Source organism: Urtica dioica, chromosome 9 (genome assembly GCF_054948205.1).
Source record: "Urtica dioica subsp. dioica isolate 48M chromosome 9, U.dioica_male_clone48M_v1_H2, whole genome shotgun sequence".
NCBI classification, from domain to species: domain Eukaryota; kingdom Viridiplantae; phylum Streptophyta; class Magnoliopsida; order Rosales; family Urticaceae; genus Urtica; species Urtica dioica.
This window is the reverse complement of record NC_142764.1, coordinates 14,529,641-14,554,799: the sequence shown is the minus strand read 5'-3', so window position 1 is coordinate 14,554,799 and position 25,159 is coordinate 14,529,641. Positions and strand designations below refer to the sequence as shown.

General features: G+C 38.4%; 1 long non-coding RNA gene across 1 annotated transcript; it reads right to left on the bottom strand.

Moving 5' to 3' along the window:
- Positions 1-12,459: 12,459 nt before the first annotated feature.
- Positions 12,460-13,785, bottom strand: LOC149385169 (uncharacterized). Its single transcript, XR_016301382.1, has 2 exons — positions 13,489-13,785; positions 12,460-13,025 (listed from the first exon to the last, which is right to left on the bottom strand). It is a non-coding gene; the product is annotated as an uncharacterized LOC149385169 (long non-coding RNA).
- Between the last annotated feature and the right edge of the window lie 11,374 nt (positions 13,786-25,159).

Genomic DNA, 25,159 nt, shown 5'->3' with positions numbered 1-25,159 from the left:
CGAGAAGCGAGAAAGTACCTTATCTATATAAGTACCTTGAGACAGAGCTAGTAGTTTGTTCTTCCTATCACGAATGATTTGGATTCCTAGAACAAAGGCAGCATTCCCCAAATCATTCATTTGGAATTGCTTTGCCAGCCACTCCTTTATGTCAGACATTTCTCTAATATCGCTTCCTATAAGGAGGATATCGTCTACATAAAGGACTAAGAAAACAACTACTTTCTTCGAGTACTTGTAAACACAAGGCTCAGAAAGGTTTTGTTCGAAACCATAGGTCTTGATCACCTCATCAAACCTTTGGTTCTAGGATCTAGACGCTTGCTTGAGTCCATAAATGGACTTCAATAATTTGCAAACCTTGTGCTCTTGACCCTTTTCTATGAATCCATCTGGTTGAGCCATATAGATTTCTTCTTCCAGATAGCCATTCAAGAATGCCGTCTTTACGTCCATTTGCCAAATCTCATAATCGTAATGAGCGGGAATGGCCAGAAGAATTCTGATGGATTTAAACATGGCTACAGGAGAGAAGGTTTCGTCGTAGTCGATTCCTTCTCTTTGGGTAAAATCCTTAGCCACAAGTCTAGCCTTAAAGGTTTCGACTTGTCCATCAGCTCCTTTCTTCCTCTTATAGATCCACTTGCACCCAATCGGTCTAATATGTTCGGGTGCATCTACAAGAGTCCAGACTGAGTTCGAGTGCATAGACTCTATCTCTAGATTCATGGCTTCTAGCCATTTTTCCTTGTCCAAGTCGACCATGGCGTCATTAAATGACACGGGGTTGTCGTCGTTCGCATCCAAGGCAATGACGTTTGCTTCAAAACCAAGATATCGGTCGGGCTCTCTAGAGACCCTCCCACTACGACGAGGCACTGTAGCACTTGGACCAACGTTCGTGTTTTCTTCTTCATCTCCCACTCTCACAGCACTTGTAGGTGGAGATGGATTCCCTTGGACGTTAGTCTTCGGGGTTGGTCTAATAGTTTCCTCGAGTATAATTTTACTTCGAGGTTTATGACTTTTAACATAATCATCTTCAAGAAAAGTAGCATGAGTTGAAACGAATGTTTTCCTATCAATAGGATCATAAAATATACCTCCTTTTGTCCCTTCTGAATAACCAACAAAGAAACAAACGTTTGTTCTTGGTTCCAGCTTGCTCGATTTCTTTTTCAAGACATGAGCGGGACAACCCAAAATACGGAAGTGATGCAAACCTTCAGGTGCTCCATTCCATAGTACTTTGGGTGTTTCGGATACAGATTTTGAAGGAACTTTATTTAAGATATACATGGCAGTCTTCAATGCATAACCCCAGAAAGATGTTGAAAGTGAAGAGTAGCTAATCATTGATCTTACCATGTCTAATAAAGTTCTATTTCTCCTTTCAGCAACCCCATTTTGTTGAGGGTTACCAGGAGCCGATAATTGCGACTCAATCCAATGCTCAAGCAAGTAATCGGTGAACTCAGTGTCTAAGAACTTGCCTCCCTGATCCGATCGAAAGGTCTTAATAGTCTTACCCAATTGGTTTTCAACACAAGCACGAAATTCTTTGAACTTACTAAAAGTTTCATATTTTTGTTGCATTAGGTAAATGAAACCATATCTAGAATAGTCGTCAGTAAATGTGACGAAGTATTCATAACCGCCTCTCGCAGCTTCACTCATTGGTCCACATACGTCAGAGTGAACAAGTTGCAGAGGTTCGGTGGCTCTTAATCCTTTTCCAGCAAAAGATCGCTTGGTCATTTTTCCTTCAATACAGGATTCACAAACAGGCAGAGTTCCCACTTGAAGGTGTTTCAACGGCCCAAGCCTTGAAAGCATCTCTAGCCTCTTTATATTTATATGACCAAGTCTTAAGTGCCATAAATAGGTTTGTTCATCACTAGACAGTTTAATTTTCTTATTAGATGTGGGTTTAGCTACTTTAAACATTTCAGCATTAAATGAACATTTATTTTCAGGAGTTAATACATATAAACCATTATATAATAAGGCATCACATATTAATCTTCCATCTAAAGAAACATTCATAGTTTTCTGATTCACAGATAAAGAAAATTTTTGTTTAAGTAATTCAGAAACTGAAATTAGGTTTCTACAGAACCCAGGAATAAAATAAACTGAATCTAATATCAAATATTTATTTCCGAATCGGAGTTGAACTATTCCTAAAGCTTTAGCCGTGACGGACTCTCTGTTCCCCACTCTAAGCTGTAATTCGTCTCCTTTCAGTTCCTCCCACGAGTCAAACACCTGTAAGGTTGTACAAACATGATTAGTTGTCCCCGAATCAATTATCCAGGACGAGAGAGAATCTCCACTATATAATGCTTCTAATACATGTAAGTGAGTGAACGGTACATTACCTTCACACGACTTAGGGCTGATGTCATCATCATCAGGAATCACTATAAGTGATGGCCTTTCCATTACGAGAACATTCTCTAATGCTAAATCTTATGGTGAAGGTGGACGAGGCTGTGGTGCCAAACTCGGTTGCACCTGATGGTAAGCATACTGTTGAAATCGAGCTCGTCAGCTCGCCCTTCCGCGTCGAGCTCGTCAGCTAGCCCTTCCGCGTCGAGCTTGCCTCGGAAGTCCTCTCCTTGGAACTCATTCCTCATGGGAAATTGTCGCATTTATTTCTCATGTTATTTCCGATGTCTTGCTCTCTGTGTATATTTATTATTCTCTTTTTCCTAGAAGTAGTTATTACACATATATTTATTACACTCTCTCTTGTACCCACCATATGTATAAATAGGTGATACAAATTAATATTAAATATAAGAAATATTCAAAGTCTCGGAACACTCTCTCTCTTCTCTGATTCTCTCTTTCTTTATCTTCTCTCCAGATTCGACTCTCTCTCTCTAAACTTCAACATGGTATTAGAGCAGGGAAAATCAACCACCATGAACACCACTCAAACCACGCCCACTCAGTCGCAATCTGAATCCTTCTCCCAACATATCACGAGTCACAAACTCAATGGCCACAACTTCCTACAGTGGTCCCAATCTGTGCTCATGTTCATATCGGGACGAGGTAAAGATGACTACCTCACAGGCGTGGCCACATCTCCTGTGATCGAAGATCCGACGTTCAAGAGTTGGAAGGCCGAAAACAGCATGGTGATGTCCTAGCTCATAAACTCTATGTTCCCCGAAATCGGAGAAACCTTCCTCCTTTACCGAACGGCAGCAGAAATCTGGCAAGCAGCTAGAGAAATCTTCTCCAACTCAGAAGATATGTCCGAGCTGTTTGAAACTGAGAACACTCTCCACGACCTACGTCAAGGAGAGATGTTTGTTACTCAGTTCTTCAGCTCGCTCACACACCTATGGCAGAAGATCGACCTCTACGAACAGCACCAGTGGACCAGCTCCGAAGACTCAAAAATCTACCGCAGGATAGTGGAGACCAAACATGTGTTTAAACTACTATCCGGCCTCAACCAAGACCTTGATGAGGTCAGAGGTCGGATACTTAGTACAAAACCACTACCATCTCTCCGTGAAGCCTTCTCCGCGGTCAGACACGAGGAAAGCAGGAGGAAACTCATGCTGGGAGTTATCAAATCGAGATCACTTTCGGGCTCATCCTCAGACTCGTCCGCCCTCACCACGCATGGACACGAAGTTCTTGCAGCCCGCGTCTCAACAGAGAAACCTCGCAAACCTCGCCCCTACTGCGATCATTACAGACGACCTGGACACCTCCGAGAAACCTGCTGGAAACTGCATGGGAAACCACCAAGCTCGAAGTCTACCCAAGATACTAAGGATCCTAACTCAGTCGGAAACTTAGTATCCACCTCGTCCGCTGCCTCGACCTCGACCTCAGACTCCTCTCCCTTCAGCAACGACCAGCTCGCTATTCTCCAGAAGCTTCTTCAACAAGTCCAACTCAGTGGAGAACACTCGGGCATTGGCCCTCTAGGTAACTCTCCTAGAGCCCTCAATGTAAGCTCAGAGAATCCCACAGCATGGATTGTCGACTCCGGTGCCACTGATCACATGACTGGTAATCGAAATCTATTCACAACTTACTCCGCTTGTAATAAAAGCATATCAGTCACCATCGCCAACGGAGCCAAAACTCAAGTCACTGGTATTGGCACCGTTGTCTTGATGAAGTCCATGAGGCTAGACTCGGTGTTCTTTGTGCCTAAACTACAATGCAATCTCTTATCTGTGCATAAGATCAACCAAGACTCTAAGTGCCGAACTGTTTTTGATGGAAGTTCATGCGTGTTTCAGGAACAGGCCACGAGGAGACAAATTGGTAATGCCGAGCTGAGTACCGGACTCTATGTCATCAAGCCAGATCAGCCCGCCATGTGTCAGCTCGCCCAACATTCACCCCAGTACAAAGAGATCATGCTCAATCACCTTAGACTAGGGCATCCAAATTTCATGTATCTCAAAAGAATGTTTCCTTCTTTGTTTATCAATAAAAATATCAATTCCATTCAGTGTGACATGTGTGAGTTCGCCAAACATTCTCGAAGCTCGTATCACCCTACCTCGTACAAACCATATCGTCCTTTTGCCACAATTCACAGTGATATATGGGGGCCCTCAAAAGTTCCCAAGATCACTGGAGTTCGATGGTTCCTTCTCTTTGTTGACGACCACACTAGACTCAGTTGGATATACATGATGAAACAAAAATCTGAAACATCCAATCTATTCAAAACCTTTCCCAAAATGATCCAAACACAGTTCGACACATCCATTCAAATTGTCCACACTGACAACGCTCGAGATTACTTTAATTCTGAGCTCGGCGATTTCTTCAAAACACATGGCATAATTCACTCCAGCTCGTGCGTTCATACCCCGCAACAAAATGGGGTAGCCGGGCGGAAAAATCGACACATTCTCGAGGTCGCCCGAGCCATCATGTTCTCCTCAAACGTCTCATCTCATTTTTGGGGAGAAGCTGTCCTCACAGCCACCTACCTCATAAATAGAATGCCATCTCGTGTCCTTGGCTATAAAATCCCATCTCAAGTCCTTCTAGAGACATACCCTCACTGTCGACTCATCTCAACCCTACCTGCGAAAGTGTTCGGCTGTTCAGTCTTCACCCATTCTTATGGCCAAAGTAAACTTGAACCAAAATCGCTCAAATGCATCTTCCTTGGCTATTCAGCAACCCAGAAAGGCTACAAATGCTATGAACCCCGATCACGAAAATTCATAGTCTCAATGGATGTATCTTTTCATGAGTTCAGTCCTTACTTCGCCAATTCAGCTCGTCAGGGGGAGAATGACGAAAATGACTTCCCAAATTGGCTCATTATAAACCCAGAATTCAGCTCGCCTCAAAATCCGACCTCACCTGTCTCAGAAATTCCCAGCTCGCCCAGCTCGCCTCAAAATCCGACCTCACCTGTTCCAGAAATTCCAAGCTCGCCGACCTCACCTGTTCAAGAAATTCCCAGCTCGCAAGCCTCTGAACCCTCTCCATGCGAACTGAATATCACCCAGAGTCCGGTACAAGCTCGCGACCAAGATGTCTCTCCGAACTTGAACCACGATACTATTGAACAAGGTAACATCGAATCTCCAGACTTACCCATTGCATTGAGAAAACCTCCTCGGTCGTGTGCTCAATACAGGATGGCGGATTACGTGTACTATGGAAATTTATCTACAAGCTACCAAGCCTCTGTGGCGAAGTTAGATGAAGGAAAAGTGCCGAACTCCATCGAGGAAGCCCTTCAAAGTTCCGAGTTGCGAGACGCAAGTCATGCTGAGATCCAAGCCCTCGAAAAGAATGATACGTGGGATATCGTCGAGCTACCACCAGGCAAGCGAACTGTTGGATGTAGATGGCTCTTCACCATCAAACACAATCCAGATGGGACAGTGGAGAGATACAAAGCCCGACTTGTCGCAAAAGGGTACACGCAGGCGTATGGCATTGACTATCAAGAAACATTCGCTCCAGTTGCAAAGTTCAATACCATCAGAATCCTCCTTTCACTAGCAGCCAACTTAGATTGGCCTCTCATCCAGCTCGATGTAAAGAATGCTTTTCTAAACGGCGAACTGGAAGAGGAAGTCTACATGCAACTCCCACCAGGATTTGACAAAGATCAAGGAGCCAATAAAGTTTGCAAACTCAAGAAGTCACTATATGGACTAAAACAGTCCCCTCGAGCATGGTTCGGAAAATTCACCAACGTGCTCAAACGTTGTGACTACGAGCAGAGTCAAGCAGATCTAACACTCTTCTCAAAAATCTCCACACAAGGCAAGCACACCATTCTTAGTGTGTATGTGGACGATATAGTCATCACCGGAGACGACCTGGAAGAGATCAGGAGGCTGAAGCAAACTTTGTCATCTGAGTTCCAAGTCAAGGACCTCGGCAGCCTACGATACTTCCTCGACATGGAGGTAGCTCGATCAGAAAAGGGCATCTCTGTTTCCCAGCGCGAGTACACGTTGGATCTCCTCAAAGAAACTGGCATGCTTGGCTGCAAACTAGTTGACACTCCGATGGATGCCAATGTGAAACTTCTAGCTCGCACCAACGAGGCCGCCACCGACAAAGAAAGATTTCAGCAGCTCGTAGGAAAACTCATCTACCTAACTCACACGAGACCAGATATTGGATTCGCATTGAGTATGGTAAGTCGATTCATGAGTAATCCCTCAGAAACTCACATGGACGCAGTCATGAGGATTCTCCAATACCTCAAATCTGCCCCAGGGACTGGTCTCTCCTTCAAGAAAAGACGAAGTCGAGTTGTCGAAGTATTCACAGATGCAGACTAGGCCGGATATGTTCCAGACAGACGATCAACATCAGGCATGTGCACATACGTCTGGGGAAATCTTGTTACCTGGAGAAGCAAGAAGCAGTCCGTTGTCTCAAGAAGTAGTGTTGAAGCCGAGCTCAGGTCCTTAGCAAGTGGAGTATGTGAAGGCATCTGGCTGAAGAGAGTTCTCGACGACCTCAAGATAATCATCGAAGGTCCAATCAAGCTCTTTTGCGATAATCAAGCTGCTCTCAGCATAGCCAAAAATCCAGTCCATCATGACAGAACAAAACATATCGAGATCGACTGATACTTCATCAGTGAAAAGATTGAAGAAAAAATAATCAATATGGAATACATTCCGTCAGGTCATCAGCTCGCCGACATTCTCACCAAAGCCCTTCCGCGAGCAACCTTTTCCGAGCTATGTAGCAAGCTTGACCTCCTCAACATATACAGTCAAGCTTGAGGGGGAGTGTTGAAATCGAGCTCGTCAGCTCGCCCTTCCGCGTCGAGCTCATCAGCTCGCCCTTCCGCGTCGAGCTCATCAGCTCGCCCTTCCGCGTCGAGCTTGCGTCGTAAGTCCTCTCCTTGGAACTCATTCCTCATGGGAAATTGTCGCATTTATTTCTCACGTTATTTCCGATGTCTTGCTCTCTGTGTATATTTATTATTCTCTTTTTCCTAGAAGTAGTTATTACACATGTATTTATTACACTCTCTCTTGTACCCACCATATGTATAAATAGGTGATACAAATTAATATTAAATATAAGAAATATTCAAAGTCTCGGAACACTCTCTCTCTTCTCTGATTCTCTCTTTCTTTATCTTCTCTCCAGATTCGACTCTCTCTCTCTCTCTCTCTCTAAACTTCAACACATACTCTATCAAACCATCACTCCAAGAAAGAAGTTCGCTTTGAAACTTCGTCATCTTATAATCCGGGCCAAAACTCCAAACTTCGTCATCTCTCTAAACTCAAAGAAAGTAAATGACAAAGTCGGCGTATTCCTCGGCGAGTGAATTCAGAATGATTTCAACCCGAGTTACCTCATCAATCTTTGTGCCCCGAAAGGCGGCTAGATTCATCCAATCCGTCATGTTTCTCATATAGAGAACTACGCATTCACCATACTTCATTTTGTTATCCATAATATACTTCAAGAGATCATAATTCGAAGTGATGCTGAAATTAATAAAATACAAGTACATAAATTACTATTGAAAAGAAAAACATTCATCATATAAATTTAGGAAATAAAAAACATAATGCATAAGCACGGGGAAAAATACTAAAGATTTAAAAGACCCAGTTTTTTATATTCCAAGGTAATTCGACTAATAGTCACAGTCCGTTTCACTCTGGTGACGTAACGGAGTGCACCTAGTGAAAATGAGAACCATCTCAGATTAGTGAACAATCACAGTACATGTACTTTCATAACTATGCTCACTAACTACCATTTTAATAGGAATCGTTGGCCACATGAGCAACCACCGGTTGGTTCATGCATGAGTCGACCCAACATTTCAGTGAAAGAAATCTAGCCCATACGCACTAGCGTAACTAGTACACGCAGAGATCAACCCTCCCACCTATCGTCAGAGACACAACCTTGGTATTGGAATCAGAAAAGCCCTTCCGAATGGAACTGACCACCATGTTTAGAAAACCGCCGGTCACGAGGGGATCTTTCATCCTCACGGTGTTGTGTCAATGTTGGAGGCCTAAGACTCAATATACTTTTAGTATTTTAATTTTCTAGCATTAACTTTAATCTATGTGATACACTCGTGTTTACTAAATCATATTAAAAGCACGAGCGATTCTAAGCTACCCTTAAAAACAATAAGTTTCGATATAGCTTAGTGATTATGAAAAATTGTGACATTCTAGTCTTGATTATCCTAATAGTATTCCTTCACGGTAAAGCTCCCAGTAGAGAAGGTGAGACACAAGGTCTTATTAAGTACCTCTCAGCTTAGCCTCTTATCGGCTTGGTGACAAAGCTCTCCGATCCGTTCAACTCATTCATTAATTAATATCCTAATCCAATTAGAAAATTTTAATGAATGAAAGCCCATGACAGCCATAAACATACGATACATGATCTAAGTTATAGCATACAAGCATGACAAAGCAATTAAATAAACAAGCATAGCAAGCATGGTTTGATTCGTGTTGATCGTATCATAATTGACTCTTATAAAGTAAATCATGATGAGCCCAATCATATTGGCCCATGGATTCAATTGGGCCCATTCTTATGTCCCTTAGAAAAATAAATCAATATCAAATTATTTAATTTTTCTAATTTTTATCGAAAAAATTAATTAAGTAAGGGCTCATTCCAATGTCCCATTTAAAATAAATCGATATCATAATCATTTATTTTGTAATGTTTTAAATAAAAATCATTATGGCTCAACCCATACAATTAATTAAATAAAACATTTAAAAAACATAATTTTTTTTTCGGTAAATTTTTTTTTTTAATGAGTGGGCCCACTAGGGTTTTCGAAACTTGTCACAAAATTTTGTGACAAGTTTTCTTGTGGCGTAGTCGTTGAGGCTTTCTTCATCCGTCATGCTTCTTCGTTGTTTGTCCGTCTCATCTCTCGCCGATCGTCGTGATCATGAACGTCGCTCGTCGGATTACAACAATAATAGTAATAATAAAAGATTTACAAAAAATCATATACCCTTTGAATTTCGGGTGTACAAAAAACTAGAAAAGCGAGAATCAAAAATTCTACGATCAACCACAAATCACAATTCACATAATCATATATTGAATTGCATGAACTTCATATCAAAATATAAATTCATTCAAACCATGTTAAATTTAATCACATGAACGAATCAATTAATTACGTAAATCGACTAGCTCTGATACCACTTGTCGGGGATGATTCCCCCATATAACCATATTAATGCGGAAACGTGATTAATTGCGCTAATAATGAGTTAATTAATTCAATGATTATATGACAAGATCTAGATTTACGTTAATTAAAAATTATACGAGAGCATATATGTCAAGCAAACGAAATAAGAGTAAACGAGTACTTACATTGATTTTCGGTTCACGAACTGAAAGCTTTCACAATCCGTCTTCGTCTTGAACGTAAAAGCCTCCACACGATCAAATAAGGGACTCTACTTCAAGGACTCGATGTGATGACACCTTAGTCTTCCGAAACGTAATCTCCGAGAAGAATAAGAAAGATGAGTGGGCACAGTCTTTATCTCACTAGATCACGAAACTAGGTGTTTCGAGATCTCTCTCTTATTTTACTAAGAATGGAAACGAATTTCCGAGGGGATGGAGAGACAGATGCACGGCCAAGGAGAGGCTAGGATGCACGAAATTTTTCACCAAATAATTGCTTATTTTTGCCTTCTCATGAACCCCTATTTATAGTAGTAAAAGAAGATATTCATGGAATCTTCCAAAATATTTTATTTCCTTTTATTGTGTTCACACTAGTGGATTAAATCTAGGCCATTGGATCTCAACAAGTGAATCCTACTTTTTCTCTCATCCATCAGATCAATATCTATGGGATATTATTCTCTATTTAAATAGAGAATATTTTATTTAGTGAGAGAATAAAGGGGAATATATTATTTCCCTTTAAATATATTCTCATATATTCTCCTAAATACTTTCCTTTAAATAAGGAGAAAATATATGACAATATCTTATATTATTCTCTCTCCTTTATTTAAACAACTAAAGAGAAAATATTGGTAAATACCAATATTGAAAAAAGTCGAATTTTAGGCACACGGCCAAGGGGGATTTGCGCAACTCCTATGCCGAAATTCCCAAATCCGATTTTCATATTTTGTGCAAGGCCCAATTGCTTAAAACCCAATTAATCATTTATTTACTTGGTCCACCAATAAACAAATAATTAATAATTGTTTTCTTACTTGATCAAACAATAAATAAACAATTCTACCATAAATATTTATTTAATTCTGCGAATACCCATTTCCAGAATTAATGTTGTCAATCACAATTACAGCAAGTGAGATTAATAATGATAAACATTATTATACGAAAGTTCTTATCCGCATTTATCAGAGCCGAATCGGGGACTATGGACCTAGTAATAGAAACTTAACAAATCCGAGGAAAAAGACGAAATAGTCATTTCTCTTTTCCATCGATTCGTTTAATCTTGGTCAAATACTCCACCTTGTAAGCCAAGACTGAACTCTCCTTTATACTAGAATTATATTTACTCATCGTGACGAGTGTCTACTGATATAGTCAGTTCGTGATCAAGATCCTCCAGGTTCAACCCGTGTCAAGAGAAGTCAATTTTTCCGTTATACTTCTCTTGATACATATCAGCCCTAAGCATTGTTGCTTTCCTAGCGAAAGATTCTTTCGAACGTTACTTACTTCGAAAGTGCGCGCAATCTATCGGTTCTGGAATCAACCCTTAGGTGAGAGAACATTAACCTTCTTTCAGGAAGGCTGGATTCCGTATCTGTAAATCATTTCCCACTCGAGTTATGCTCTTGTCACGCCCCGGGAAAAGTGGGGTGTGATTATTGTATAAAATGAAACACTAATAAACTTTACATAACTAACCCACGGTGCATACCCAGTTATTTACTTTACAAGTCCAAAGATAAAAGAAAGAAAACGAAAATAAAACCAACCTTCGACACTTGATAGACTATCCAGCGGAAACCTTCAAACTCTCGACCACACTTAATCCCGAGGTCTTCCTAACCCTTCTCCTTCTTACATCCTGATTATAAGAAAAATTTGAGGAAATAGGGGTGAGCCTGAGGCTCAGTAGGTGCTATAGTAATGGTTTGATTTTTAAAAAAAAATTCGAAAATAATACTTACCGTATAATAATAATATTCTTGTCACGTGTAAATCACCATACACGTACAAGTATACCTTGCAGAAATGTAAATTGCAGAAATATAAATGACAGAAATTTAAATGTGTCCCTAGATACTTCTAAAACGTGTACTATCTCCTGAGCCGCCTGCCAACTTAACCCGTGGCAGTCCTCTGATCATAGCAAGGTGCACTCTCCGCACCGTATACATGTGTGTGTGAAACCGGCTTGTCAAGGATATACGAAACATTTCCTTTCGTAAATACGGGATATATGTATAATATCGAAAATATTCTCAACTTCATAATCGGATATACCGAATTGAAGTTCCGCCACATTTTCTAAAAACGGTTCTAGGTTACGTGGCACGGTCACAAACATTTTCATTTCGAAAATAATATATACTTGAGGCCAAACCATAAAATCAGGAGAGAAGGGTTATAATAACCTACCTCTAGAGTAAACGTCTATGTCGCTCTTCCACGAGACATTCGCTCGTCTTGTGAACCTGAACGTTCACCAATACCGAGAATCCAGATGTTCACTTACTCCGTGAACCCTCTAAACGACTTTCAGTCTTGAGTCCTATCACGGTAAATCAAACCGATCCTGAATCAGAATTCTATGAGTAATCCACAATACTCAAACTCAAACGTACGATTTACAAATCGTAAGACCCAAAGGCATATCCACTATAAGGAATCCAAGTTCTCAGAACAAAACTTCAAACGATACGAGAAAGTGTAAACTCGAACGAAAAACTACGCTCAATCTCAAAACCGAGAAAGTAATTCTAATAAGTAAGTTCGTTCTCCTTTGAACGAATCTAATCTCGTTTCTCCATAATGAAACTAGAAAATAATTCCAACAAACGAATATCGTTCCTTTTCTTTTTCCGGATTCCAAAAAAAATATCAAATTTTATTATTACTAAGCTCGAGTAACCGAGAAATCCAACCTTAACTCACGATCGAGTCTTTAACTCTTAAAATCCATAAACGAGCTTAATAACAATAACGTATAACCTATTCTTTTTTCCAATCTACATCGAAGCGGGCTTTAAAACAAATTAAACGTGCTAACGTACTAGCTCGGAAGAATTCTTACAAAAACCTTAAACTTTATAATTACAAGGTAATAATAATTAGATGACTCGTTAAATTTTTAAAACGGGCGTTCCGCGAGTCTCCGAGCCTAAACCGAAATGCCGTCATTCACCCGGTCTCGGTCTCGCCTCGTCGACACTCGCTCGATAGCTCCGTCATGTCTCGGACCGCGTCCTCGTCATCCCGAACTCGCTGTTTTGGGCTCTGCGTAGCCCGCCCTAATCGAGTGTAGACCCTCGATAACAAAACTCAAACCAAGACCAAACAATTCATCAAACCAACACAACAAATCTGAAACTCAAACTCAGCCAAACTAAATCCATAACAACTGTTACACACGGCCAAAAAACAATATACACGGCCAAAAATCAGCAAATCCATGGTAAATTCATCCAAAATTCGAAAACAGCCCAAATCAACAATCCCAAGCATAATTCCAAACACAAAATCGACTCACAATATCAACAATTCTCAAGATTATCAAAACCCCCAATTTCTAATGAACATACTCTGATTTTCGGCCAAAAATAATCAAGAGAAAATCCAAACAATAATCTTAATCCATGAATCCGAGTAACAACATCACAACCAAGCTTAAACAATCAATCAGAGTCAATCAATTTTACCCAAACAACCCGAAATCCAAAAAGCCCCAAAATCCACTTCAAACCCTAGAATTCACGAAATCAATCCTGGGTTTTGATTTCTTACCCAATTCTTTCGTGGATTTGGACTCTCCGGGGTGTGTTCTCTCTCTCCCGGTGGTTCTTTCTCGGGTGGCGGCCACGGCGAGCTCGCGGCGTTCTTCTCTCGGCCTCAGCGGGCGCGCGTTGTCTCGGCTGGAACTGGTGGCCGAGCGCGAGGTGCTGAAGAAGAAGAAAGAAGAAGAAGATGAGGAAGAGGTTGGAGTGGTGAGGATCGGCCGGAGTTCTTCGTTGTGGTTGCGTGGTTTTGTTTTTTTTTTCTTTGCAGGAACCGCTCGAGAGAAATGGAGAAGAGAAGAGGAAGTGAATCGAAGAAGAAGAAAAGAGAAGGAAGAGAAGAATGTAGAAAGTTCTTCCAATTTTGCAAATAAATCCTTCCTCACTTCCACCTCAAACAAACCGACCCTGAACTTAACTTTTTATTTCACTGAGCCCAGAAAATCATGACAACCACGTCCTTGTCACAAAATTTTGTGACTTGAACCATAACCAAACGAACATTTAATCAAATGATTCAAACCGAGAATTTTCTCGTCCATTCTCGATTAACTCAAATATATTCAAGGTTTCTCGGAAATAATTCTCGTCCTTGAGAATTTATTTTCTTAAATCAAATTCCGGAATATCTCATCGGAAAATAATTTATTATTCGCGTCGAACTCGATAAATCCTTTATTTTATTCCGAGATTTCTCCTTACCTTAATATATTTCAAATCCAAAAATAATGGAAATACTTCTTAGAAAATTAATTTACATAATTTTCTCGTCCTTTGATTAACTTAATTTACGACATTAAGCTTAAATTTTGAGTCGATACAGCTCTGAGAAAACTCCCAAGACATAAGCTGTGATTAGCATGAATAGCCTTTTAGCGAATGAGTCAAAGAATTCAGTAACATAATCCAGTGTCCATGATCACTTCAGGATTTAGATCAAGTCTCATTGTGACCATCATAGTGGCCTCGGTTAGTGTGTCGTAACGGTCCTTAAACGACACATCTACACCAAGACCTGTCCAGGTCGTACACTTACCACAAGTGTAGAATGCTGCCTCATAGTGATCAACCTTCACCCATGTGTTCCACATATATGACTTTAGATATAGTTTTCCAGGCGTATATCAGTCATCGACCATGTTTTAGCCACCGCCCGAACTCAGGTGCCCAGCACGTGACTCAATTAGATACGGAGGCTATGGAATAATGAATGTTTAATAAATCTCATTAAGTAATAAATAACGCTTTCAATTCAAATAGATAATAAATGTCAAACTTTATTTTATTAATAATTTCAACGAGAATTTACATAAGTATCTTCTCATGGGCAAGAATTCCTAACAAGAATCACATTTCTTGCCTGAGCTTATGGCTTATGTTGATAAGAAAGTAGAAGAATTAAGGGCGGAGAACATGTGTCGTCATGTAGAAGTTATGACGAAGAACAAATATGACTTTTCTCGATTAGAAGCCAAGGTAGATTCATTGATGGATCTTATCAAAACCAAGGCATGGAGCATTCTGATTCTCGCGGATTTGATAGTAATGCACATGGAAACAATTTGGGTGAAAACAAGGAAGGTGTTGATAAAGTCCCCGAAATTGGTGATATTGACTTGAACGGCGAAAATGGTCACAAAAGCCAACGAATGCAACATGATTCTCCCAAAGATGGTAGTAATGCACATGGAAACAATTTGGGTGGAAACGAGGAATGTGTGTTATCAATAGTGCCTACAAGAAGAGTAGTAGTCTTTATTTATGTACATTTGATGTAATAAACGAGGACTGTGGAAACGAGGAATGTGGAAACGAGGAATGTGTGTTATCAATGGTAATTTTGTAAATCTCATCTAGGTTATGATATTCATGAAGGGTAAACATAGATAATATTCAATGGATCCACCCATTACAATTAAGTAGAATTTTTTAGTAGAAAATTTATTCATTTGAACGGAGATATTTCAGTGTCAACTCTTTAGTGGAGTCAGTTGACATTAAGCTAGAACTTGGAAAAGGTTGGTGAACTTTTGAGTCCAAGTATGCTAGCTCAAGCTTTGTTCATTTGGATCCATGAGGTCACTACGACAAGTCATTAGAGAGGATTAGTTAAACTAGAAGCTAAGTCAAAACAAGAACTAGACAAGTTTTACGAAAATTGTCCAAAGGGTAATTTTGTCTTTTTGGAAACATGATGGAATGAATGTCAATAAATAAGTTTTTTTAACATTGTCATATGATGACAAATGAAATATGTCACACGGCCATATTAGTGTAATTATGCCTTGAGGATTAATTTCATTTCATGGAATTTTATATGAAAATTATTAATGGGCTTTTCTTATGTTGTCATGAACAAATGAAGAAACATCTAGAAACTCCTTCTAGAAGCTCAATTTCGTGCACCATCATAGAAGAAAGAGAGATTATTTTGTGCATTGATGTATGAAGATACTTGCCAAAAGAAAAAGATGAAACAAATTTCCTCTAGAAGGAAACCATATGGGCGGCAAGAGAGAGGCAAGACAAATGAGGAAACAAATCCAAGGCTTCTAGAAGCAAGCTTGGACGTCCATGAGGTAAGGAAGAGGAAATGAAGATTTGCTCATGAATATATGATATTCTATAGAAAAGAGGAAACTACTTTTGAAGGTAATCATCCTCCTATAAATTCTCCACCTCATTCACAATTCACGACACACAATTTTAGAGATTTAGAGCTTCTCTCTCTAGAATTTGGCCGCCCATATCGCTCTCTCTCTCTCTCTCTCTAACCCTTCTTGTTCTTTGTTTTGGCACCTAGGTCTTCATTAGACCTAGCATTTATTTTAGCTCTTTGGCTCTAAGACTTGTTCTTGAGTCATCGTGTTTAAAATTGCCCACACACTAAATTCAACCATTCTCTTAAGACTCTTGTGGTAGAAACTTTTGTGGTTTCTCAACAGGTTCAAGAAACTAGTGGGAGAGGCGAGCTGCGTGGGGAGATGAACATTTCAACCTTTCTAAGGCTTCTCAACGTTCAAGCTCCATTCGAGGTTGGTACTGAGTAAAAACTAAATGTAGTTTTAAAATTTTAAATTATATGTTCATGCACTTTGTCTAGGTTGTAAAAACTTTTACATGTTTTAAAGAAATTTTTCATATTCCGCCGCTTGCTATAAGCGATAAAATTTTTCTTAACCCTAGATCTATTCCAACAATGTGTTGATCAAGTTCCCGGAATTGGTGACTTGAATGGGGAAAATGGTGAAATTAATGACCAAACTAGTGACTCTACTCCAACTTGTGTTGATTTGTATTATTCTACTCCAGCTTGCTCAAGCAATGAAGAGATTCATACTCAGATGGATATTGTTGACGTTAATTCTGTTCAACCAAGGAAGTCGATAAGAGTACAAAAGAAATAAAATATATAAGAACTCCATTTACAGAGCCGCGCAGGAAGAAGATAAAGATTTTGAAAGGCTCGTTGCCTCACTTCGATCCATTGCGTGTTTCCAAAGACATAGAATCCTCGTTTCTTGAATATTTCAATGTTTATAAGAATATTGATCATCATTGCGGGCTTCGGGTGCGAAATTGTGAATTTTTTTAGAAGATCATGAAATCGAATACTTGACTTCACAGTGAGGTAAGTTTTTACTTGCATCATTACAACTTGCATGTTATTTCTATTAATACATATTATTTATGTTTCAATGCTCTCTTTGTAGTACTTGGATGAGGCTATGTACGGTATCAGGAAGAGACAACAAAAGTATCCTGACTTGATTAAGCAAGATGTTGTTTTAGATGAAATCTTTTGGCAACTACTACGCGGAAACTACAATGAGAAAAATCGGGAGATCATAAATGTTGCATTGATGGCATATGTTAATGGAAAAAGTCCAAAAATGGAAAAATCGTGGAAAGGTGCAAATGCACTCTACTTATATCGAACATCGGGGACAACCATTGGATTACGATTAAAGTGGATTTGATTAATCTAGAATTGGTTGTTTATGATTGTACGCATCGAATTCTGAAAAGAAAATGGATGATCATATGGTACAATTTCAGAAGATGATTCTATATTGCTTCGAGAATATGGATACTTCAACCATATTAGCGAGTACAACGAGACTACTTGGCAATACAGAAGGTCACGTAACATTCTACAAAGTTCTTCGTAAGTAATTTTTCATTTAAATGTTTGTTGTTAGTTTTTTTTTTTTAATCTTTTTGATGTTTTACATAAGTATTGCTTTTAAACAGCGGAGATTGTGGTATATTTGCTATCAAGTACATCGAGTTTGATATGCAAGGACTTGAGTTTCACGCGATTGATGATTCAATGATGGCTACCTATCGGAAGACGATGGCAATCGAGATCTATCATGATGATTGGCTACCATAATTATGCTATGTGATTATTTTAATTGTACTCGAATTTAACTTACTTGAATTTACTTAGTAGGACGAGTCGAACATGTTAACAATACTTGTAGGACCATTTGGATGTTTACATATTTGACTTAAGCTCATTGAATATCTATAAATTATATTCAGTTGGATCAGTTGGAAGAAGCAGTAGGACTGGTTGGACATGTTATATCACACTTGAGATGATTTGATATTTTATAAATTATAAACAGTTGGACATGTTAACTATAGCAGTAGGACCAGTCGGGTATTTAAAAATTATAATCATTTGGACTAGTCGAACATGTTAACAATACTTGTAGGACCATTTGGATGTTTACATATTTGACTTAAGCTCGTTGAATATATATAACTTATTCAGTTTGATCAATTGGAAGTAGCAGTGGGACTGGTTGGACATGTTATATCACACTTGAGATGATTTGATATTTTATAAATTATAGATAGTTGGACCTGCTAACTATAGCAGTAGGACCAGTCGGATATTTAAAAATTATAATCATTTAGACCAGTCGAACATGCTAACGATAGCAGTAGAAACGGTTAGATATATTAGACTTAGAACCATTTGGATGTTCATAAATTTTACTTAGTAGGATGAGTCGAACATGTTAACAATACTTGTAGGACCATTTGGATGTTTACATATTTGACTTAGACTCATTGAATATCTATAAATTATATTCAGTTGGATCAGTTGGAAGTAGCAGTAGGACTGGTTGGACATGTTATATCACACTTGAGAGGATTTGATATTTTATAAATTATAAACAGTAGGACACGTTAACTATAGCAGTAGGACCAGTCGGGTATTTAAAAATTATAATCATTTGGACTAGTCGAACATGTTAACAATACTTGTAGGACCATTTGGATGTTTACATATTTGACTTAAGCTCGTTGAATATATATAACTTATTCAGTTTGATCAATTGGAAGTAGCAGTGGGACTGGTTGGACATGTTATATCACACTTGAGATGATTTGATATTTTATAAATTATAAACAGTTGGACCTGCTAACTATAGCAGTAGGACCAGTCGGATATTTGAAAATTATAATCATTTAGACCAGTCAGACATGCTAACGATAGCAGTAGAAACGGTTGAATATATTAGACTTAGAACCATTTGGATGTTCATAAATTTTACTTAGTAGGACGAGTCGAACTTGTTAACAATACTTGTAGGACCATTTGGATGTTTACATATTTGACTTAGGCTCATTGAATATCTATAAATTATATTCAGTTGGATCAGTTGGAAGTAGCAGTAGGACTGGTTGGACATGTTATATCACACTTGAGAGGATTTGATATTTTATAAATTATAAACAGTTGGACATGTTAACTATAGCAGTAGGACCAGTCGGGTATTTAAAAATTATAATCATTTGGACGATTCAAACATGTTAACAATACTTGTAGGACCATTTGGATGTTTACATATTTGACTTAAGCTCGTTGAATATCTACAAATTAAACTAGTAAGACTAGTCAATCATATTAGTAGATGATATGAAATAGTTGAATACTATATAAATTAAATATTCCTATGAGAATAACATATTGAAGATAAACATATTATTAATATTGTATAAATATATTCTAAAGTTTTGTTTTGTATATTATTAATATTGTATAAATATATCATTTGACTAAGAAGAATGTCATTGCTATTAATTGCATTATTAGTGCATGTTTTTTTTTTATTGTGCTAAAGTTTTATGTTTTTAAGAACTCTAAATAATTATACAATGTATGAATCAAGTATTTTATTAAGTTGATCACATAAATCGAACTAGTGTAACCAGTTCGACATGATAAAGTTCGCAAGTAGGACCGGTCTGACCAGCCGGATATGGCAAATAACATTATTTGGACTAGTCAGACTATTATGACCAGTCGGACCGGTTGGACATGGTAAAGCACATCAGTAGGACCGGTTTGACATGGTAAAGCACAACAGTATGACCGGTCTGACCAGTCGGATATGGCAAATAACATAATTTGCATGGACTAGTCATACTAGTATGACCTGTCGGATCGGTTGGACATGGTAAAGCACATTAGTAGAACCAGTTTGACATGGTAAAGCACAACAGTAGGACCGGTCTGACCAGTCGGATATGGAAAATAACATAATTTGGACTAGTCAGACTAGTATGACCAGTCGGACCGGTTGGAGATGGTAAAGCACATCAGTAGGACCAGTTTGACATGGTTAAGCACAACAGTAGGATCGGTCTGACCAGTTGGATAGACAGTTGGACCAGTTGAACCTGTTAAAAATAACAACAAAAAATTGACCAATTTTTTTTCGAAGTTCCCGGTTCATCAAATTCAAAATAAAATAATAGTCTAATAACAACAAAAATAACAACGAAAAATATTTCAAATAAAGAAATAGACCATTCTACAAACTCCCGTCGGTGAATTTAGCTTGGCATGCACGAATGGGTTTACGTCCTCGTCGCTCTCCAGCGGATGGAAATCTTGTTTGTTGGATTCTTCCGCGCTTTCTCTTATAATCTGGAGGTGATACGCTTATCACTTCTACATCATCGGGAATCATCCATTCAGATAAAGAAGGCACGGGGTATATATTTTCCACATACGCCAAAGACCACAACTCCTTCAAATAGTATTTTGAACGCAATGTGTGAAATTTATGTGTTCCATCAATAACGGCTGCCAACGCATGTGAGAACGGAATCTTAATACTTTGCAAGTGCAAGTTTTCCTATGCAGATCGACCAAGAAACAACCCTTTGTTCCTGTAATGTAATACTCAAGTGTGCTCCTGTTTCACTCTTTCACAGAGTAAAACGTGGATAGCTGGTACCTTTCATGCAATACTTTTTTATGCTTTAGGAGTCAAGAATTGTGAAGAAGATCCGGATGCCGATTCCTTTTGATGCTTGTTAAACCATTCCGAGATCTTGTCAATGATTGCATCCATCAAAGAAATCAACGGGTACGTTCTCGACTTTCTCAGCACGACATTGATTGACTCAACACCATTCGTGGTTAAGACATTGTAGCGGTTGCATTGAAAGAAGCACCTTGCCCATTTCTTTACATCTACTTTTTGCTTAAGATACTCACCAATATGTGGGTAGCTAATAGATGATAATAATAAAAAAAACAGATTTAGAAGATAATTTAAAATAAAATAAATGAATAACCATAATTTTATCATACCTACTCTTCAATTATGAGTAAAGCTCATAAAACTCAACATCCGTATACGCTCCAGCAACTTTCATGAACTTTTTCACAACATGATCCTTTTGCTTACCCTTGCCTTTATCACTTCTGTTTTCCTTGCCTTTTCCATTTTCATTCCCTTTTCTCTTTCCCTTGCCATTATCGTTCTCATTGTTAACGTTGACTCGTGATTTAATATTTTGAGACAGGTGCCACGCGCAATATCCATGCTCAGCTTCCCTGTAGACCTAACGAACGGCATTGATTATACTTTGGTGTCTATCTGAAAGGATGACCAGCTCCTCACTATCCGGTATAAGCTCTTCAAGTTTGGTCATAAACCAATTCCACGAGTCATCATTCTTGGAATCAACTACTCCCCATGCAAGTGGATATTGATGGTGGTTTCTGTCTTGTGTAGTAGCGATGAGCAATGTACCTTTGTATTTTGTTTTCAGAAATGTTCCGTCAACAACAATTACTTTTCGCATTGCTTTAAATCCGTCAATGCAAGCTCCCAATGCTACAAAGAGATACTTGAACTTCTGATTTTCGTCAACCTCTAGATGTGTGATTGTGCGAGGATTAACCATCTTAAACATATACAAGTATCGAGAAAGGTTCAGAAAACTTTTCTTAGGGGCTCCTCTAATATCATCGGCAGCAATCTGTTTGCCCTTCCAAGCTTTATAGTAGCTCACTGTCACGCCGTGATTTTTCATCTTTAGCATTATTTGTCCCGGGACAGGAGTGTCAAGGTGACCTAGGTACTCATTTGCTAGCATATCAGCAACGAACCTTGAGATTGCTTGTCGATTCCTCTTGTCTACTACACTAGAAGAACAAGTATGAGTTTTGTTGTACGATCGGAGGGAGAAACGACTTGAACCTTTTACTTTTACTGCTCGCAATGACCATTTGCAATCTGAAACTATATACTTTACCACGTAAAGCTCCGGTGTCGACTGACTATATGATAATCAAAACAAGCTTTCAACGACGCATTGAGCACCAAATTTTTTACCTCATTTTTGCTCACGTATTCTTGACCCATTGAAATATCCATACCATCTTCGAAGGTAAAAGATGAACAATTTTCTTCAATTTCTAACGTCTCACAATGATCATCGCGACTATCCTCATGTTCATCAAGAAGAATATCCTCAGCTTGAAACACATCTTGTTGATCCGGAGATGAAATAGAGTCATGCGCACAACTTGGTGTAGAGGCAGCGCCGTAAGGGCTCAAGGGCTCTAAGTCAACATCAAAATGTTCATCTTGAATTATATCTTCGTTTTGATTGCAACCTGCAAGTTCACGAGAATGAGTATGAGTGTGAGTATCGTATTTAAAGTGAATTCAAGACTTATAAGTATGATATTTTGTCTAACCTTTGTCTTGGTATTTCGTAATTAGCTCAACATGCAGCATCATTTTGCATTGGGACATGTCACGTCGATCAACAAGATAACATTTGACATCAATGTCATCCAAAATAAATTTAAGCGCTATCTTTTCTGACATTGGACACTTGTAACTCAATTTCAAGTCCGTAACTTCTTTATCAATATGAAGTCTTTCGGATACCCTATCGAGTAGATATGAAATTGTCGCACACTTTTCATCGTCTAGTATTATGCTCTTAATATCTCCATTCTTTGAGAACCATTCATATGAGCCTTCATCTTTCTTTTTCCACTCTCCGTCGTATAAAAAATAAATAACAACCTCAACCATCATACCTATAAAAATGGGACGAGTTATAAAAGAGGAATTGCATCATATAAAAAAAAATAACATTAGATTCATAATATAAATTCAAATACTAAAATAATTGATTTATGTCATGATAAGATAACTGACACATTCACCTATCAAAAAACTGTGATAAAATTATTGGTTACTAAAAAAATTTAAAATGATAAATTTTTATGGGTTAATGGCATCACAGACCGGTCCAACTGGCCCGACCGGTCCGACTGGTCCAACTGAACTAGCTCTAATCGACCCAGTTAGACCAGTTGACTACTGTTCGTGTTCATAACTTAGGAATCGCGAAAATCATGAAAACTTGAAAATTTTCATAATTTCTAATTTATTATTGATTATGGATATAGAGAGTAATGTTACTATTTTAAATATTTTGTAGTGTAAGCATCTTTAACATTACCATAAATTTCTTACAGGAGATGTTGGCGGCGGAGGTCGCCGGAATCGATTACGATGGAGGTTGCTGAAGAAGTTGACGGTAAAGGTCGCCGGAGATGGCGACGGCGACGTTGGAGCTTGGGGAATAGGGCTGCGTTTTTTTTTATCATGATTTTTTAAAATAAAATATTATAAACTATTTACAAAAGAAATTGGCATTTGTGTGATATTATAACTTTTATTTAAAGAGGAGGTTATGGACTTAAATTTTGTTAAGAAAGAGTCATTGATTAAAAAAAAATCCATTTTAAGGTCAAAAAACAAAAGGACCCGAACCTGTCATTGATTTTGATTTTTGGGGTTTGGGGCATATGGGAGCATTATTTTTCGCTCACTTTTTTGTCATTTTTTTATGTTTAGATTGTTTCCTGCCATAGAAGAGAAAGCACAGAGAGAGATGAATCGATATGGGTCGGTTAAATGTCGTTGGGTGGGGCCGGAGAAGAAGGAGATACGAAGAGAGGCTTGAAGAACAGCAGTCGGGCCGTGGCAATATCTTCGGCGAGACTGATCGTCAAGTCGAGGAAGAGCAAGGTCAAGGCTTTGTCGGGACTTTTGAGACTATTATTTAGCCCCAAGAACACAGTAAAGCTTCTTCCAATAACAATTTATTTTTCATTTTTGATTTTTTTGGTCGGAAAGAAAATATAGACATTCAATTGAAAAAAAAATGTTCACTTGGTTCGTGTAAATTTGTGTAATAATTTTCTTTTTTTATTTTTCTTAATTTTTAAGTCTATTTGTTTTATAATATTTTTTATTATTTATTTTAGAAAGATTACTAGTTTGTCCTCTAAATATTAATCATGTGAGAGTCACATGCTCAAATATTGGATGGTAATGGAATTTTTTGGACGGAAGAACCACCACTGCAACAAAACAAGAGTTAAGAGTAATTTCTGTAATAAATTTGAGTTGATGGTGCACATTGTTATCGCGGTATGAGTTGAAGGGGCAATCTTGTAATTTATCCAAATACTAATTTGAATAAATCTATTAGTAAGTTTTGGAGAGAGATTATTTTGTAACTATTTTTATCTTCTTGAAAATATCTTCTGAAAATCCCCTTCCAACTTCTTTAATGAGCATTCAGTAAAGAGTATAAATTCAGCTGGGCAATTAATAGTCCCCAACTTCTCTCTCTCTCTCTCTCTCTCTCTCTCTCTCTCTCTCTCTCTCCCCTTTGAAAGTCGCAACTTAGATATTTCTCTCTGAAATCCTCGCGCTCTCTCAAGTTTCACTCTCTGAAATCTTAGTCCTATTCTCCGAAATTTCTCTCTCAGTTATAACAGCTCTATGTTGCCATTGCTTCGCTCAAGCTCAAGCCATTGCTTCACCCAAGCTGAAGCTCAGTTCCGACGACCAGATCTGCATTTTCTCTCTCAAGCTGAAGCTCAAGGTTCTGTGTTTTCTTTACTTTTGAATTTTTCAGTGTTTTAATATCTTCAAATACCTCCCTCTCTCTCTCTCTCTCTCTCTCTCTCTCTCTCTCTCTCTCTCTCTCTCTCTCTCTTTATTTTTAGGGAAAAATTATCTGTCATTTTTAAAAGTTCATCTAGATTGGAAAAAGGTCGTGGCATATACTAGATATGTTTAAAGGTTTTATGAACAAAGTTCATTATTTGTGTGACAATGATGCCAACAAATGCCATCATTTGTTGACAACTATTGTCAACAACTAATGAACTTTGTAAAGTTTAATGTCAATAAATGATGGCATTTTTTGACATCTGGTGTCCCAAGTTCATCTACCAGGAAAGGCGCAAACTTGGATTACACTAATGTTTTGGATGTTCATTCTCCTGTATATATTGAGCTTCATGCACTATACGCAAATAAAAA